Source organism: Palaemon carinicauda, chromosome 2 (genome assembly GCF_036898095.1).
Source record: "Palaemon carinicauda isolate YSFRI2023 chromosome 2, ASM3689809v2, whole genome shotgun sequence".
Classification (NCBI taxonomy): domain Eukaryota; kingdom Metazoa; phylum Arthropoda; class Malacostraca; order Decapoda; family Palaemonidae; genus Palaemon; species Palaemon carinicauda.
In genome coordinates this window covers 158735907-158753741 of record NC_090726.1, presented here as the reverse complement: position 1 = coordinate 158753741, position 17835 = coordinate 158735907, and the positions used below count along the sequence as shown (strand labels likewise).

General features: G+C 41.0%; 1 long non-coding RNA gene across 2 annotated transcripts in view; it reads right to left on the bottom strand.

Moving 5' to 3' along the window:
- Positions 1-5921, bottom strand: part of LOC137628288 (uncharacterized) — a 361246-nt gene extending 355325 nt beyond the window's left edge. For both annotated transcript variants that reach the window (XR_011041326.1, XR_011041327.1), the window contains exons 1-2: positions 5806-5921; positions 4814-5017 (exon numbers count right to left, since the gene is read on the bottom strand). This is a non-coding gene — a long non-coding RNA (uncharacterized lncRNA). The remainder of the gene's footprint in view (positions 1-4813; positions 5018-5805) is intronic.
- Between the last annotated feature and the right edge of the window lie 11914 nt (positions 5922-17835).

Genomic DNA, 17835 nt, shown 5'->3' with positions numbered 1-17835 from the left:
CAGAGTGACTAAAGTTACGAGAGCCCAAAGGTTCTGAGTAACTAATGTTGTGAGACCCCGAAGGGTCAGCGTAATGAGAAACCAAAGTTTCTCTGTCACAAAACACCAAAGTGTCAGTGACTAAAGATACGAGAGCCCAAGGGTTCAGCATATCTGATGTTACGAGACCCCAAAGGGTCAGCGTAACGAGAAACTGGAGTTCCCATCACAAAACACCAAAGTGTCAGAGTGACTAAAGTTACGAGAGCCCAAGGGTTCAGCGTAACTAATGTTACGAGACCCCGAAGGATCAGCGTAACGAGAAACCAAAGTTTCCCTGTCACAAAACACCGAAGTGTCAAAGTGACTAAAGTTACGAGAGCCCAAGGGTTCAGCGTAACTAATGTTACGAGACCCCGATGGTTCAGCGTAACGAGAAATCGAAGTTTCCCTGTCACAAAACAACGAAGTGTCAGAGTGACTTAAGTTACGAGAGCGCAAGGGTTCTGCGTAACTAATGTTACGAGACCCCGAAGGGTCAGCGTAACGGGGAACCGAGGTTCCTCTGTCACGAGAACCCGAAAGGTCAGCGTGATTGATGGTACAAGTTCCCGAAGGCTCAACGTTACCATCGTTACGAGAGCCCGAAGGTTCAGCGTAACTGAAACCCGAAGGTTTCGAGCGGAGTCCCAAAGGACTCCTGCTATCATGAGAACCCGCAGGATCAACATGGCGAGAGCCCGAAGACTCATGATCACGCCAGCCCAAAGGGATATCGTAACGAGACCCCGAAGGATCAAAGAGAACCAGCAGGTTCAAAGATAACACCTCCGCAGGGGAGGTTTGTTCTCCCGAAGGAGAACGTTGCCTAACATAAGGCTCTCGCTCCGCCCCTGAAGGAGAACCATAGCGTAATGGGGGACCACCGATGCCCAGGGGCGGTCTTCTCTCCAGAACGAGAGGGTAACCTGCTTCGGAGAAAGCTCTGCCACCGCCCCTGGTGGATCAGCAAACTCCTACAAGTTATTTCTCGCAAACGAGAGGAAAGTTTTCCCGAAGGAGATCGCCGAAGACAAGCTTTCTAGAAGTTCTCCCGAAGGAGATCGACTAATACAAGCTTGCTCCCAGCTCTATGGGAATAAAGTGTAGGCATAAAATATCTCTCGCAAACGAGGGAGAAGTCCTCCCGAAGGAGGACATCGCCTAAGACAAGCTTTCTCCCAACTCTATGGGAAAAAAAGCGTAGGATTAATAATATCTCTTGCGAACGAGAGAGAAGTCCTCCCGAAGAAGGACATCGCCTAAGACAAGCTTTCACCCAGCTCTATTGGAAAAAAGCGTAGGCGTAACAATCTCTCTCTCGCGAACGAGGGAGAAGTCCTCCCGAAGGAGGACATCGCCTAAGGCAATCTTTCTCCCAGCTCTATGGGAAAAAAGTGTAGGTGTAAAAATCTCTCTCTCTCTCAAGAGAGAGAGAGAGAGAGAGAGAGAGAGAGAGAGAGAGAGAGAGAGAGAGAGAGAGAGAGAGAAAGAGAGAAAGTTCCCCTCGAAGGAGGAACAAGTTAAAGGTTTACAGCGATTGCTAACTCGTAACGTGGGCAGCTCATGCGCTATCACATGGAGCGCAGGATAACGAACAGGGCAACCGTAGCCGTCGGCCTTGTGTTCTACGTCGCTACTACCTGTAGAAAAGAAAGTTGTGATCTATCACAATTCATGCTTCACTGCACAACATACACTATTCGGGGAATAAGTCCCATTCCTTGTAAGATAATTTCTCGAAAGGGAGCGGAACTGTTATACACTTTAACTCAGTAATGAAACAAACACACGTCAGTGTTGAGAACCTGCCGACTATCAGGGCGGCAATGAAAACTCCCTTACGGCGGAGGAAGTCGGATACGTTGTCAACTGTAATTAAAGTTACAAGTATCTAACAACATAAAACGTATATTTCCATTTATACATATATACACGCATATATATGTGAGATAAATGAAAACACACACAAGAAAAAGAAATGACAGAAAAACAATCAAGGCAAGTCTTAGCGGGAGAGAGAGGCCGTATGTCCGTCTCTACCGAGCCATAAAGTAAAAAGTGGTTACTCAGCCGAGAGGTGTGAGTGAGCGGGGTAGCCAGTCTACCCCACCCCCAACCTCCTAACTAGCGGATGGGGTAGTTATCCCTCACTAAAATTATCATGGCTCATCTTTCAGCTATGCCAAATATATACCCTATAAATAGCGGAGGGTTTGTATCTCCGCCGGAACAAATACAAATTTCTTCCACATTTATCATTTGTTCCATAACTGGAATACAAAGCAACACTATTTATAGCAGTTGACTCACTGTTCTGACACATCTGCTCATAAATTGCTCGTGGAAATCGCCCATTTGCTCACAAAATCGCGAGATAAGCACACAAAATCGCAAGTTTCACACGTCAACGGGCGCGATTCAAGAGTAGAAGTTCTCGCAACAGGAGCACTTGGAACCACACTAAAAGAGGATGGTCTAATGCCTTCCTGCTGCCGCAAAGAAGCACCTACGTCCAACGAAGTTGGCAGAGAAGGCCTGTGAGTAGGAACAACCTTAAGCATTGGAGAACGCATCAAAGCGGGACGCGTTTCCAAGCGTCGCATAGGCAAATGCTTTGCTAATACTCCCCAAGCGGTGAAAGGCACTAGGGGTTTAGCCGGACACCTGTCTAAGGGATACTCATTCTCATAATCAGGTTCGGTCCGAGGTCGTTTGTGAGAAGGTCGGGTTGAAGAGCTACGTGCTGATGGGCGAACATCTACCTCTACCTCTAGACAAGGAACATCTGGACCTTGATTGTGAACGCGCGGTTTGCGATCGTGAACGGGAGCATCTAGCTCTCATTCGAGAATGGCGTGAGCGTAGTGACTGCCTAGCTCGCGAACGTGAATGCCGTTCTCGAGAACAGTGCCCTTGTGAGTGTGAATGCCGCTCTCATGATCGAGAGCGTCGTCCTTGCGAGCAAAAGCGCTGCTCTCGTGATCTAGATCGTAGAGATCTAGACCGCGAGGGTCTGGACCTAAGTCTAGACTGTGCTTGTGAGTGTGCAGAGCGCGATTGCCAGACTTCTCCTCGTGAAGAGGAACGCCTCCGAGGATAGCGTTGAGACCGGAGGTCTTGTGAGCGCGAAGCTTTAGAGCGTGAGCGTCTTCCAGTAGAAGAGCGTTCGGACTGAGATGAACTACGATCCATCATCAGATCTTCCGATCGTCACAATCGGCGATCAGGGGAAGTGTGTCCAAAAGGGCGAGAGGATGGCGATGCTCGTCCCTTGGCGCTGCTGGTGGTAGGAGCGCAGGTCCCTGGAATATCAACACCTGCAACCAGCGGGTTCCTGTAGGAAGAAACAAAGGGTTGGAGGTTACAGGACGATGAGGTCCCCGCATGGCAAATGGGGTTGTCGTCAGCAGGAGGTCGTTGGGGAGGCGAACGCAAGCGATCACCTCATCCGCGCGTGGAAGGTCCAGGAGAAGGCGATAGATGAACTTCGCACAGTTACAAAGCGTGAGATGTTGACGGCTCTAGAGAAGGGTCCTTCCTAGCACCGCGCTGGAGACACAGATGTTCTTCCTTCGAAGAGGGTCAAGAAATCCCTAAGGTTGGCCACACCTGAAGAACATATGAGAGGGAGAATGGTTCCCCGGTGGCTGGAGGTGAAGTTGCTCCTCTAGGGGAAGCAACTACAAGCCCAGTACCCCAAGGTTGCCAAGGTGTTAGTCGGTCTGCGCTCCTACTCGATCCTCCCTTGGAAGAGCGCGAGCGAGAAGGATCTTTTGAAAGAGATTCTGGGGTGCAGGACGAAGAAGACAGTACTTTCCTCGTCCCTAAAGGAAAAAGATCGCGCTTGACCTTCTTCTTCCTATGCCGTCCAAATTTTTCCCATTGGGAGGCAGGCCACTCCATTCACTCGGCGCACGGCGAACCCTGCTCGCAATGATGCCCTCTGCATGAAGGACACACAGAGTGCGGGTTGGTGTCCAATGATGACATGAAGGTACCGCACGCAGCACACTCGCTCTCTGGACAGGTTCACCTGAAGGCGATCGAAAAGAAAACTTGCACAACTGAAAAGAAAAAGAATATCAAAAAGTCCAATGACAGTCTGGGGAGAGAGAGGACAAGTCCGATCTCTACCAAGCCAAAAGAAAAAGTGACGTATCTCACAGCTGTGAGAGTATATATAGAGGTGACTGGGTACCTCCTCAGTCTACCCCCTTAAGCTGTTAAGCAAGGTTGCCACCTTGCACTGCAAGTCTAATGGCTACCTTCCAGCTTCGCCAAAAGATAATCCAAATAAATAATGGAAGGTTTGTTAGTATGGGAGCAATTGACCTTTATTTCCACAGCAAATAAGCCGTTCTACCGTTACGGACCAACCCCTTCCCAAAGGACACAGGTGGAAACCTGGGATTTTTACCTTGCAAAACCAGGACAAAACGTGATTATTTAACACTTTTGAGTTTTGTAAAAGGCTACAGAATCTAATAAACCCACCTAACCTAACCTAGTAGTTCCCTGGTCACAACCCCTAGCCAGGGGTCAAACTACACAAACCCCACTTCCCAGGTCCCAAGACGTGATTAGTCAACACTCTTGAGATTTGTAAATGGTATAGAACCTAACACACCCACCTAACCTAACCTAACCTGGTAGTTCCCAGGTCACAACCCCTAGCCAGAGAGCATGCACCCCAGGCTAAAAGTAAATCACAAATAAATCCTTACATTATGATAAAGTAGGTCACAAATAAATCCGTACATTATGATAAAGTAAATTACAAAAAATTCCTTACCTTATGATTGACACCTACGTCTATTTTTTTCTTGGCAATCTTTAAAGAACCGTTGTATTAGAAAAGTTTGTCCCGTGTATTTCTGTAATAATACAGTACCAAATTTCGAAATAGATTGTACTTCCCTCTTGTCCTTTCGTCACTATAGGCATTGCTGTTGTAGTCAATCCTACAAATAACTCCACAGCACCAGCAACACTTTTCCTGAAGAATTAAATTATGTCTTTGAGCATATTCATCCACTAGTTCAATACCACCACTAGAAAAATAATTATAAAATTCTTCATAACCAACATTGCACTGCACACAATCAGTAGGAATTGAGTTTTAAGTCAAAATTAATGCCAGAGGGGCCAGCCATTAACTTTGCCATACAACAAAACGAAATGGCAGTTGTCCTTAATTATTCAAAGTATTCAGTCTAACACAGATACCAGTGGAAGTTAAGGTAACTTTATTACACCGCTAAAATCCTAGTAAAACTTAGTTTTCGACTTGTCGTTCATATTTGGTTATGGAACCATTACATCATAATGATGTCACAGGTCTCAGCCAATAAATTGTAATTGGAACTGCTTGTGTTTGCAAATGAAAGTGAGATACATTATATGGCTCATTAAAAGTAAATATTGCCGTAGAGGAACCGTCTCTCCGAACTTATTAAAAATTTGAGGTAAAAACTTATCAACATCATTTAATTACAACTCGTTCAATCTCTTATAAAAATTATACTTTTTATATAGCTTTTCACATGCTCTTTCCATGTAACCGATTATTTTTTTTTAATATCCAGTGCGGCATGCTTCTAAAGTTTTACTGAGGATCCCCATATTTTGTGCAATCTTGCTAATTATTGCTTTCCCAGAATTTAAATAACCACCTAATTGCTGTGTAAGAAGATGAGAACTGCAGGATTGCATTATTTTGGAGTAAATGGACTGGAGAGCGTGGTGTTGTAAATAATTACCAAAAACATGTTATTATAAACTTACTTTGAATACCAGAATCTACTAAAAACGTGGAATTGATAAAATTAGCTCACGGTGAAAATAGCGGGTTCGGTTAAAGCAAGACTCGCGTAGAGTGGGTCCTGGGTAAAACGAGCATTCTAATGTCAAACACCAAAGAGAGAGTGGAAGGGAAATTGTAATTCGGCGGTGAAATTATGAATTCGTTTAATTGTGATTTTTATGTAATTTATGCAACACTACAGTATCCTCAAACCGAAAATGTTGCTATTAATAAAATCTAAACCTTTAAAAGAAAAAAGAAAAAATAACCATTTTCTATACGGACTTACATCATAGGTCTATGATGTACAATAAGTCTGTATAGAAAGGGATTTCTATTTTTTCGTAAAAGTTTAGATTCTAGTGTATTGTGTAAAATATGTAGCTTGTACACATGCTAAATAAATCAGTGATGTCCCACACGCATGCATATGTGTGTGTTCCAACATCTCGACTGACGTCTCTCTCTCTTATCCCTTTTTATACGAATTACATCTTAGGCCTATGATGGAAGTCCGTATAGAAAGGGTTTGTTAATTTTTTTCGTAACGTTTTAGATTCTAATGATAGCAATATTTTCGGTTGAGAATACTGTAGTGTTGCATAAATTGCATAAAAATCACAATTGAACGAATTCACCGCCGAGTTACAATCTACCTTCCATTCTCTCTTTGGTGTTTGACAGTAGAACGCTCGTTTTACCCAGGACCCACACTCTACAGGCTCGGCCAGACCAAGCGCGTTTTACGTGAGTCTTGCTTTAACCGAACCGCTAATTTCACCGTAAGTTAATTTGATCAATTCCACGTTTTTAGTAGATTATGGTATTCAAAGTAAGTTTATAATAACATGTTTTTCTTTATTCTTAGTGTAGTTTCTCTCAATCTGTGTTGAAATGTGTGAAAAGTAACAAAATTATGCAGCGTGCATCCGAAAATATGCTCCTGTCATTGACTTCGGCGGGTGTTGTTATTAAATTTAGATTTACCATCACGATACTTTATAATATATTTATTTAACATTATTTATTGACAAAACCTATATCTAAGGGAGAAATTTAGATTAATAAGTAAGTTTCGATTCAGATTACTTGGTAATCATTGAAAACAATGATGGTAGGCCTATTCGGACAAAAATACTTCCGACTAATCAGCTATTAGAAAATTTTCCGAGCTAAAAGGGCACCCCAGCGAGTCGGTGCAAATATGCAACGATAAAAAAAAATGACTATAGTTAGACATTGAACATGAGGTTCACAGTAGAAGTTTACTAGTGCAGAGATAAAGGTAAGCATTTGCTGGTTATTCAACATTAAACTATATTATAGGTTAGGCTAAACTATGGGCAGATTTCCTTACCAATTTATGCATATTTGCATACCCCTCTGATGGTTCAGCACTTTGCTGCAGTAGAGGGGCTTGAGTGTCTCAATGATGGGCTGGGCAATGGCGGTGGGGTAGTTTATCCACCCTGGCAGGTTCAATCATACCGCTAACTTGCGCTAAGGCCAGTTCTGAGAGACCAGACCAAGATTGGACCCCTATAGGCCTTCTCCTTTATTTAAGATAGGCAAAGGCTAGGAGAAGGAAAACTCCAAAATCAAACCAAACAAGAGCCCAACGGCGGAGCTTCCCAGCGCCGGCGGAAGAGGGCAATGCCTGTCGGGCAGGCAACAAGGCGGGCCTTGACATAACAAGAACCCGGCAGCCCGATGCAACCAACATCGGAGAAGCCGCCTGTCTCATATGTCTTGAGCCGCGGTGAAAACGGTGTGAGCCAAGTGTGTGTGCGTGGCCGTTGCAAAGCCACGACCACCCAAAACAATATACCCAGCTACTGGCATTCTGTCGTTTCCTCCACCCTTCTTCATCTCTTTAGGAGGCTGATGGCTAACGACAGAACCCAATACTCGGACACGAGTGGGCGCCGATGACATTATTTGCATAAGATTTCGGTCCTAGATTTGCTTATGTTAAGCATTTTCCCAAGTGTCTTCTTCTGATTAAATCATCTGGTATTCTAATAATTAAAACAATTTGTTCCTGGTCTTGACTACCGGTATCCAGTAGTTAATAACATTCTTGATATCAAAGATAGTAAAGGTCTTCGGCTTTGTATTGATATGAAATGGTGTCGAATGTTAAATAAACCTTCAGTAGTTTCCACATTCCATAGTCCTTGATAAGGATAGCGAACATCATAATGTAAAGGTGATTATGAAAGACAAAATACTAATTTAAGTATAATAATTTAAACTTTACAGTAACATTCTAATCGAGGTATAGGATTACTATGGTAATAGTATGAAAGTACGGTCAAATCTTCAGAGGTTAATAATAATGAATCTCAAACCTCAGTTTGTTTGTGTGCTTAAAATATTTAAGTTGCGTTCATTCAGTTTTGTTGATTAATAAGTTATAATTACACACACACACACACACACACACACACACATATATATATATATATATATATATATATATATATATATATATATATATATATATATATATATATATACATGCTAGTCCACTATATGACAAAGGCCTCAGACGTGACCTTCCTTCCACTCGCGTCTGTTTGTGGTCTTAATATACCAGTCTATACCGGAAAATTTTCTTAACTCTATAATCAGTCGTCTTCTCTTCCTTCCCCTGCTTCGTTTGCAATCTATATGATCCCATTCTGTTATTCTTAATGTTCATCTATATTCTCATTATATTTCTTGTCCATGTCAATTTTTTTTTCTTACATGTAAGAATATCTCCTACTTGTGTGCTCTCGTATCCATGCTGCTCTTTTTCGGTCTCTTAATGTCATTCCCATTATTATTCTTTCCATTGCTCTTTGAGTTGTAACTAGCCTATGTTTTAAGACTTTGGTAAGGCTCAAGTTTCTGATGCATAAGTTAATACCGGTAGGACCATTTGGTTAAGTACTTCTCTTATTAGAGAACGTGGCATTTTCCCTTTTATAATCTCATTTTGTTTACCAAAATCTCTTCATCCTATGCTTACCCTTCTTTTGATTTTGATCTCATGTTCTGGGGAAACAATTAGTGTCTTTCCTAAGTATGTAAATTCATTAACAATCTCTGAGGTTTGTTCATAACCATTATTTGTTATTTCTGCATTTTCATTATAAATTGTCTTAGTTTTACTCATATATCATATCAGAGAGAGAGAAATGATAAATAGCTTTGACTTCACTGGGTTTGGTTTCTAAAAAGTTCTTGCGTTTCTAATGTCATTGCTGCAAAACTTGTAGAAAATATTAAAACGTTATGAAAATCTTGTGCTCAGCCTCTACCTTGGTATTAAAAATGTCAATTTACAAAATAACTGAAGTCAAAACAGGGAAATTATTTTCAAAAAGAAAATATCGATTTATCGTAAATTTCAAATGAATCTCCAGTGAACATCAGAGTACCATACGGGAATGTGTTGTCACCTATGTTATTTATCCTCCTCTTGGATTTTGTAATGCATAGAGCAGATGGGGACGGGTGTTGAATTAGATTAGTAATAGGAAGTTAGCTGGCCTAGAGTATGTTGATGATGCTGTCCCAATTCAGAACACAGGATTTACAATATTTGCTTACCAGAATGCATGAAATAGCACACGAGGTTAGACTCAAGATAAATTTAAGAAAGACAGAGATGATGAGAACGGAATACGCAATGAAAGATGAAATATCATTGGAAGGAGAAAGAAATAATCAGGTAGAATAATTTAAATAATTTGGAACCATGATATCGAATACCAGGTCTTTAGAATTGGAATTTAAAGAAAATTAATAAAAGCATATCCGACAATGGCTATATTATGAAAAATTTGGAAATCAAATCGCCTGAAATCACATGTAAAAATCAGGCTATATATCAGGTTAGTGAGATCGGTGTTACTGTATGGAGATGAATCGCGGTTTGACAATGAAACATTCTCCAACAGATATTTTAGATTTGAGAACAAATCCTCAAAAGAATGTTGCAAGCTAATCGGCAGGACAGGATTAGAAATTAAACTATAAGAGATATTACTCGAGTGCCATATGTGGATGAGATCGTGGTGAGGGGCAGATGGAGATGGTTTGGGCATGCTCTTCGCACTCCCCAAGAGAGATTAGTTCACCAAGCTTTTAACTGGGGTCCACAAGGTACCAAAACAGTTGGAAGACCCTGGCCTACATAGCTGAGGACTGTGAAGCGTGAAGGAGGAGATGACGAGTGGAGAAGTATTGATTTAAAAGCTCAAGATAGAGAAGGCCGGTGAAATCTAACCGAGGCCCCTTGCGTCAATAGGCGTAGGAGAATATGATGATGATGATGATCGTGAATTAATGGATAAGGAAGACTTTTGTACTTCAGGACGATACTAACAGTTCATATGGAAATATATGAGGAAACAAAGTGATATTCGGTCATCAGGCAGTTTTTCACAACATTTTATCCGATGCAAATAGTTTTTAACGTGGTCTTCTTAGCCATAGTTCAACCAAAGGACAACTCAATTTGGGGACCTTTAATTTGGGATATCAAATTATTGCGTTGGTCAACGTCCTCGGGACCGCAAGCTTTGGGAGCAAAAAATCGCAAGCAACGTTTTGTTTTTATCTTATTTCATTTTTGCTCTTATCTATTCATCTTTGTGAAAACACATTTGGATTACAGTTGATTCACTGAACATGATTACTGGTAATTACACAACTGCATCTAAGATTCATTCAAGAAATAAGTATTCCACAATTTGATTAAGAATATGCTTGTGCTGGGTATACCTAGTAACACGAGTCTACAAAATCATAAATGTGCTATTATAAAAAAACATAGATGTGGTCTATATTTCGATTGGAAATTATATCATACATTTAGTATAAATAGTCTACGAAAACAGAAACTTTCTATCATAAGAGAAAACACGGATGATTGATATGGACTATGATTCGATTGGAAATTATAACATACATTTAGTATATTGTATATTTCCCTAATCTAAATATTTATTAGACTATTAGCTGTAAATTTAAAACGAGAATATGTCATAAAGACATGCTTCTGTCCCAGTTAATTTACATACTTATTAAAGTTAATTCAAGCATTGAAATTCTTTCTTAATGCTTATCCTTCTACCTTTACTCTAAGGGTTGTTTTTCTGGTCCGATATTGCAGGGGAACCCTACTCTCTACAGGACCTTTCGATTCCAAAGTAGTCAAGCATTTTCACACCGTATATTGCTAAGTTATTGTCAAGTTCACATTGTCGAATCAGTTAGAAAACAAGAGTCTTCAGTTTCCTCTGGCTACTCTTTACAGATGTGATCGTCTGCTATAAATTGTAATCAGAACTGCTTTCGCTTATTAGGGGTCTTATAAAATTTTAAAGATTAGAAAAAAATGAATACTCTAAGTACAAAAAAACTGGACTTTTTCTCTTTTTTATTATGTATGAGAGAGCAGTCTTCTAGACTTTTAGGATAAAGCGAAAGCTGCAATGCAATGACCGGAATTAGATCAGACAATCAGTATGCTAATAACAGCCTACATTAAAATGGGCACCAGGCGAATCTAAGTATATTATGGCACTATGCCAGATAAGTAAGTAAATAGGCGTAACCAAGTACATGCATTTTTGCATTCCTCGCACGAGCACATAGGCACGTATATGCATACATTTGTACGTACATGCATCTTGCGCAGGGCGGAGTACTGGTGGTCAGGAGGACCGACTCCTCGACTTGAGTTATCGGGGAACATAAATTGGTTTCTCGGATAACTGCTATTTTCTATAATAAAATTTTTCATGCATACCCTTAAGCCGTGAGAGGCCTTATATATGTCTCAGGACCGAATTTATATATTGATTATAGCTAAGCCAGTCATCATTAGCTTAGGATCGTTTTTCAATAAGGTACATTCCCATTTGAAGCTAGGCAGACGATGTCTGCTTCACCCGCCTGAAGACAAACTGAAGCTCCAGTTGCTTCTCTCTCTCTCTCTCTCTCTCTCTCTCTCTCTCTCTCTCTCTCTCTCTCTCTCTCTCTCTCTCTCTCTCTCCCCTCACAAACATTGTTTCTCTGCGTCAGTGTATGGGTTTAGGACTTTAGGTGATCGAATGGTTGTATGGATGCAGTTACGGGTTCAATTATTCATTTCATGAAGCTTTGAAGGCTCACTGGGTCATTCACCTAGTCAATGACGTCTAAGGAAAATAATAAATTGAAAATAAAAAAAAAGGTACGATGAAGTGTTCAAGACTTTATTGCAGTCACTTTGGTATATGTATATATTTATATATATATATATATATATATATATATATATATATATATATATATATATATATATATACATACATATATACATATATATATATATATATATATATATATATATATATATATGAATATATATATATAAATAAGAGAGAGAGAGAGAGAGAGAGAGAGAGAGAGAGAGAGAGAGAGAGAGAGAGAGAGAGAGAGAGAGAGAGAGTAGCCTACTGTTATAGTAAACTTACATTTTCTGTGTAAATTACTGATTCTAGGAAATTTTGCTTCCGTTATAGTTTTAGTTTCCATAACAAAATTGTTATGCAAGAAATAAGAAAAAAACAACAATGGGCTCGCCACTCACATTAAAGCAAAAGCGATTAAATAAGAAGTTTAATTACTCAGAAAGATAAATGATTACCAGCAATAAGGTAATCTTATACACACTAAATAACACATAGTCTACAAGCAAATCACTGGGAATAAATATATCTTTAACATATAAACCTTCCTTTAAAAAATCATCGTTACAAATTTAGTAACCTGTTCGAAAAAGGTCCGCGTTACAAATAACTTGCATTCTTGTTGGAGGCAAAGCTTTCCACACTTCAGATTGTTTTGGGAAATACATGAGCATCCAAAAATAAATGAAAAGCTGTTCTTCATCATGAATTTATAGCGTATCATAAAACAACTGAGACAAAGTCAAGTCATATTAAGATCCATTGCAACAGTGGAGTTTGAGAAAATAGAAAGAAGAGAAGAGAGTAGAATGTTTCCTGACCGTTACCACCTTTCTCTTTAACTTCCTACGATTAAAATGAGAGGCAGTTTAATATAAATTCTCGAAAGCTGATGTAGTCTGGCTATTCATGAACATCATGTCGTTGTTTTTTTTTTTTTTAAACAATACAGAAGTAGAGAAAAAAGTATTTTGATAGATATTTATTTTTGGGTAGTAATTTTTCCAGGTAGTAGATTGGGTAATAAATCCATAATTTTATTTTTGAAGGAAAAGGAAAAGTGTTTTGGTTATTAAATATTTTACGGTAGTAATTTTTCCAGACAGTAAGCTGGGTAAAATAACTCCATAATTGTATGTTTTTGAGAAAAACTTGCTTTAAATTTATCGTAGAGACTTTTAAATATACATGTTATATGCAGATGTGTGACTTTAACCTATATATGGATTGCAACTATATACAAATACGATTTTCGTCATGAAGAAATCGTTATATCTGAACAATGCATTTATCTAAACAGATTTTATAGAAATGGCGAACGTTTTCTAAGCAACAGAGAAAAAGTCCAAACTACCAAATATAGCGTACGTGGTACATTCTATCGGTGTACAGTGCCTATCTGTATTGACTTTGTACTTCTCTCTCTCTCTCTCTCTCTCTCTCTCTCTCTCTCTCTCTCTCTCTCTCTCTCTCTCTCTCTCTCTATTGTTTTCGGTTACTTTCATAGATAAAAACTTAGAAATGACAGTGTTCTTACAGAGGAGTATAAGCGTCAATAAAACTACATCATGACGGGATATTTTTCCCCCGTGTAGGCTACACTTGGCAAGGGAGAGGACAAAACGGATTTTGAAGCAAAGTGAAAAATCTATTTTTGGGTGAGATAGCTATGTCGTCCTGATGGAAGGTTCCTTTAGGCAGCTTTCTAAGGGATATTTAGCTACAGTGATACTCCCAGAGAATTGACCATAGGTCTCCAGAATTCCAACTCCTGGCGTGAGTATCCTTAAGAAAATTCTTAAGGATATCGCATAATATCAGGGGACGTATTTCTTGATACAACACATGGCAATCTTCACCCCGAATAGAGTTTTTGCTCTGAGGGGGAAGAGTGGCGAAAATGAAGGGGAGCCGTCATCAAGGTTACCCGGTGGATCCCTTTCCCGTACTACTACAGGGCCTCGCATGGCAACTCATTCCTTGTTGCAATTAAACATGGATGGCTACAGATAGAGTAGTTTCGGGTGGGGATTTGTTACATATGTATGCTCCTTTTCTAGAAAAGGAGGGCGGGTCCATCAGGACGACATGGCTATCTCACCCAAAAATAGATTTTTCGCTTTGCTTCAAAATCCGTTTTTTGGGCTCGGCCATGTCGTCCTGATGGAAGTTTACCAGAGAATTACTTGAAAGTACTATATCTGTGAGTTTGTATAAGTGCCTTTACCTTGAATCAGCTTCTACATGGTCACCAGACCACAAAAATATATGACGCTACCGTTATTCATCATATCCGCTAAGTTTGGAACTAACTTAGGGCTTCCTGCCCCCTGCAGGAAAACTGTCAACTCTGACTATAGAAGCGAGAAGGTTTTGTATACATAAGAACAAAGTGGAATTAACTTACTACAAGCATGTTCATACATTAATGCAACTTCAAGTATTTTATATTAGGAAAATAATCAAAGGACTTTGGCTAGTTTTATTCAGCTACTTGTGGGGCGAATAAGACACAAATACATATTTTGTGTTTATTTGTATAGAAAAGAATAAATACAGCAACGAATGTATTAAAATAGAATCATTTACTACATAACCAACATTCATAAAGTACATATATATTTATCACCTGAAAGGGAAAAATTATATGATAAATAAAGCCACTCAGAGATATTGCAAAATTATGAAGATAATTTCACTTTAGATGTTAGATGTGTTCAAACACTGCGTACAAATGTACACATGGCACTGGTGTTATTGGTTAGATTCTACACCTATAAAGAACAGTCCAAGGGGCACCAGGGTGACCCTTTATAAAAGGTATTACACTTAAAGGTGATAACACCTTTTCACCCATTCACTGTAAAGTCCCAAACAGTTCACTGTTCATCGCAGCACTAGACGACAGGTTTTATAACACTACCGGCGACCACCACGAAGTGCTTAATTTCATGCACTTGCTTCGCATAATGTTTATAAAAGACTCTAGAGGATCTCCAGCCTGTATATGAGCGGAGTCTATCAAAGTCCATATGCTGAAAAAAGTTCAGCGAGGAAGCAATTTTCTCGGATTATGACCTGCGGGTGTACTGTCCGGATCCGCTCTGCGAATAAAGTAGGTGAGCTTTGCCCTCAGTTGTTTCAGGGATAAGTTTGATCCTGAGGTTTCGCTTATGAAGAGCTGTCCTCTCTTGAAGTCTGAAGTTCTTCGAAGATAGACCTTTAGACACTCTACTGGACATAGAGAGACATCTTCCTTCAGAGGGCAGATTCTCCAAGGACCCCACCTTTTGGTGGGTAGCTCGTTTTTGGCGAGAAAAAGTAGGATCGGGAAAAAGATTCAGTTCTCCCTCTTCTGTGAACTGAATATGGCCCTCGTCTCTTGACAGGGCTACTATTTCACTAACTCTAGCCCCAAAGGCTATAGCAAACAAAAATATAACTTTCTGTGTTAGATCCTTTAGGGAACAATCTTCATTGTTCAAGTTCGAAGCATAGCGCAAGACTTTGTCCAAAGACCATGAAATGGGCTTCGGAGGGGCTGCTGGTTTGAGTCTAGTGCATGCCTTCGGAATCTTGTTGAAGATTTCGTTCGACAGGTCCACCTGGAAGGCGTATAGAAGAGGTGTAGTCAAAGCTGACTTAAACGTAGTTATCGTGGTGGAAGCCAAGCCTTGTTCGTGGAGGTGGATGAAGAAGGACAGGCAGAAGTCTATCGAGATTTCGTCGGCTTTTTTGCTTTAACAAAAGAGACCCACTTCTTCCAAGATGATTCGTATTGTCTTCTGGTTGGTTTTGACTTGTTTTCTTCTATAAAGTCGATACTGTCTTTCAAGATCCCAAATCTTTTCTTGACTGCTAAGGCGAGAAAATCATGAGATGAAGGCTTTGGGTTCTCAGTGATGAAGCGAAGACAGTCAACTTCTGAACCAGTTAGGATAGAACTGGGTTCGGTAGAGGAAACAGCCTCAGCTTCAGTTCTATCACCAGAGGGAACCAATTGCTCTTGGGCCACTTGGGGGCCACCACTGCTGCTGTTACCATGAAGGATTTCAGCTTGTTGAGGACCTTCAGTAGGAGATTTGTTGGCGGGAATAGGTAGATGTGAGTCCATTTGTTCCAATCGAGGGACATGGCGTCCATCGCTTCTGCCTGAGGGTCCTTGTATGGGGCTACGTATCGAGGTAGTTTCTTGTCGTCGCTCGTTGCGAAGAGATCGATCTGCAGTTCTGGGACTTTTTCCCAGATGAAGGAGAATGAGTTTGCGTCTAGGGACTATTCTGACTCTATCAGCTTTTGCCTGGATAGAAAATCCGCCGTCACATTGCGGAACTCTTGTAGCTAAACTGCTGATAAATGCCATCTTTTCTTTCTTGCCAAGCGAAAGATGGTCAACATCATGTGGTTGATGTAGGGTGATCTCGAGCCTTGTCGGTTCAGACATCTCACTATCACTTCACTGTCCAAGACCAACTTGATGTGGGCTGATCTGTGAGGGGATAGCTTTTTCAACGTCAGGAGGACTGCCATGGCCTCCAGAATGTTGATGTGAAAGGTCTTGAACAGGGATGACCAGGTCCCTTGAGCTTTCCTTTGATGGGAATGACCTCCCCATCCTTCCGTTGAGGCATCCGTGTGGATGACTACCCACGGTTGAGGTGGTTGTAAAGGAATAGTCCTTGCTAGGCTCTTGACCTTCGACCATGGCCTCAGAAGCGATCGCAGTAAGGTCGGTGTCGGTCTCTGTTGATATCTTCGAGCGTTTGATGCGTATCTTCTCCAGACTCCTGACGCATCTTTTAGCTGTGCTCTTAGCACTGGGTCTGTTACTGCTGCGAACTGGAGAGAGCCCAGAACTCTTTCCTGTTGGCGTCTTGAAATCCTGTTGGATTTCAGTAGTCTCTTGACAGAACCAGCGATCTCTCTCCTCTTCTTTGGTGGAATGGAGAGGCGGTGTGACTGCAAGTTCCAATGGATTCCCAACCATTGAAACTCTTGAGCTGGAGAGAGGCGAGACTTCTTGTAGTTGATCTTGAAGCCCAGATGTTCCAGGAACTGGATCACCTTTGTGGCTGCCTGCAGACAAGCAGTCTTTGATGCTGCCCACACCAGCCAGTCGTCCAGGTATGCAGCTACCTGAACGCCTTCTAAGCGTAGCTGTTGTACGACTGCGTCCGCAAGTTTCGTGAAGATCCTTGGGGCTATGTTTAGTCTGAAGGGCATGGCTTTGAAGTCATACTTTGTCTTCCTTAGCTTGAATCTTAGGTAGGAGGAGAGGGGGCGGCTCACTGGAAGGTGCTGGTAGCATCTGCCAGGTCTATTGAGACTGTGTACGCCCCTTTCGGTAACAGGGTCCTTATGTGTTGTAGGGTTAACATCCAGAACTTGTTGTTCTCGATGAACTTGTTGAGTAGAGACAAGTCTAGAATGACTCTGAGTTTGTCAGAGTCCTTCTCAGGAACACAAAAACAGCCTTCCCTGGAATTTGATGGACTTTGCTTTCCTTATAACCTTTTTGTGCAAGAGTTCTAAGGTATATACTTCCAATAAGGGGGTGGAGTGTTGGAAGAATTGAGGAAGTGAAGGTGGGGATTTGTTCCATTTTCATCCTAGTCCATTCTTGATTAGGCTGTGGGCTTGGGATCGTAGGTCCAACAATCCTGAAAGTGGAGAAGTCTTCCTCCTACCTGGAGCATCTCATTGCTTGGATGATCCGGAGGGTTTGCCACCCTGACCACGTCCTCCTCTACCTCTTAAGGGGTTTCTTGAGGAGCCTCATCT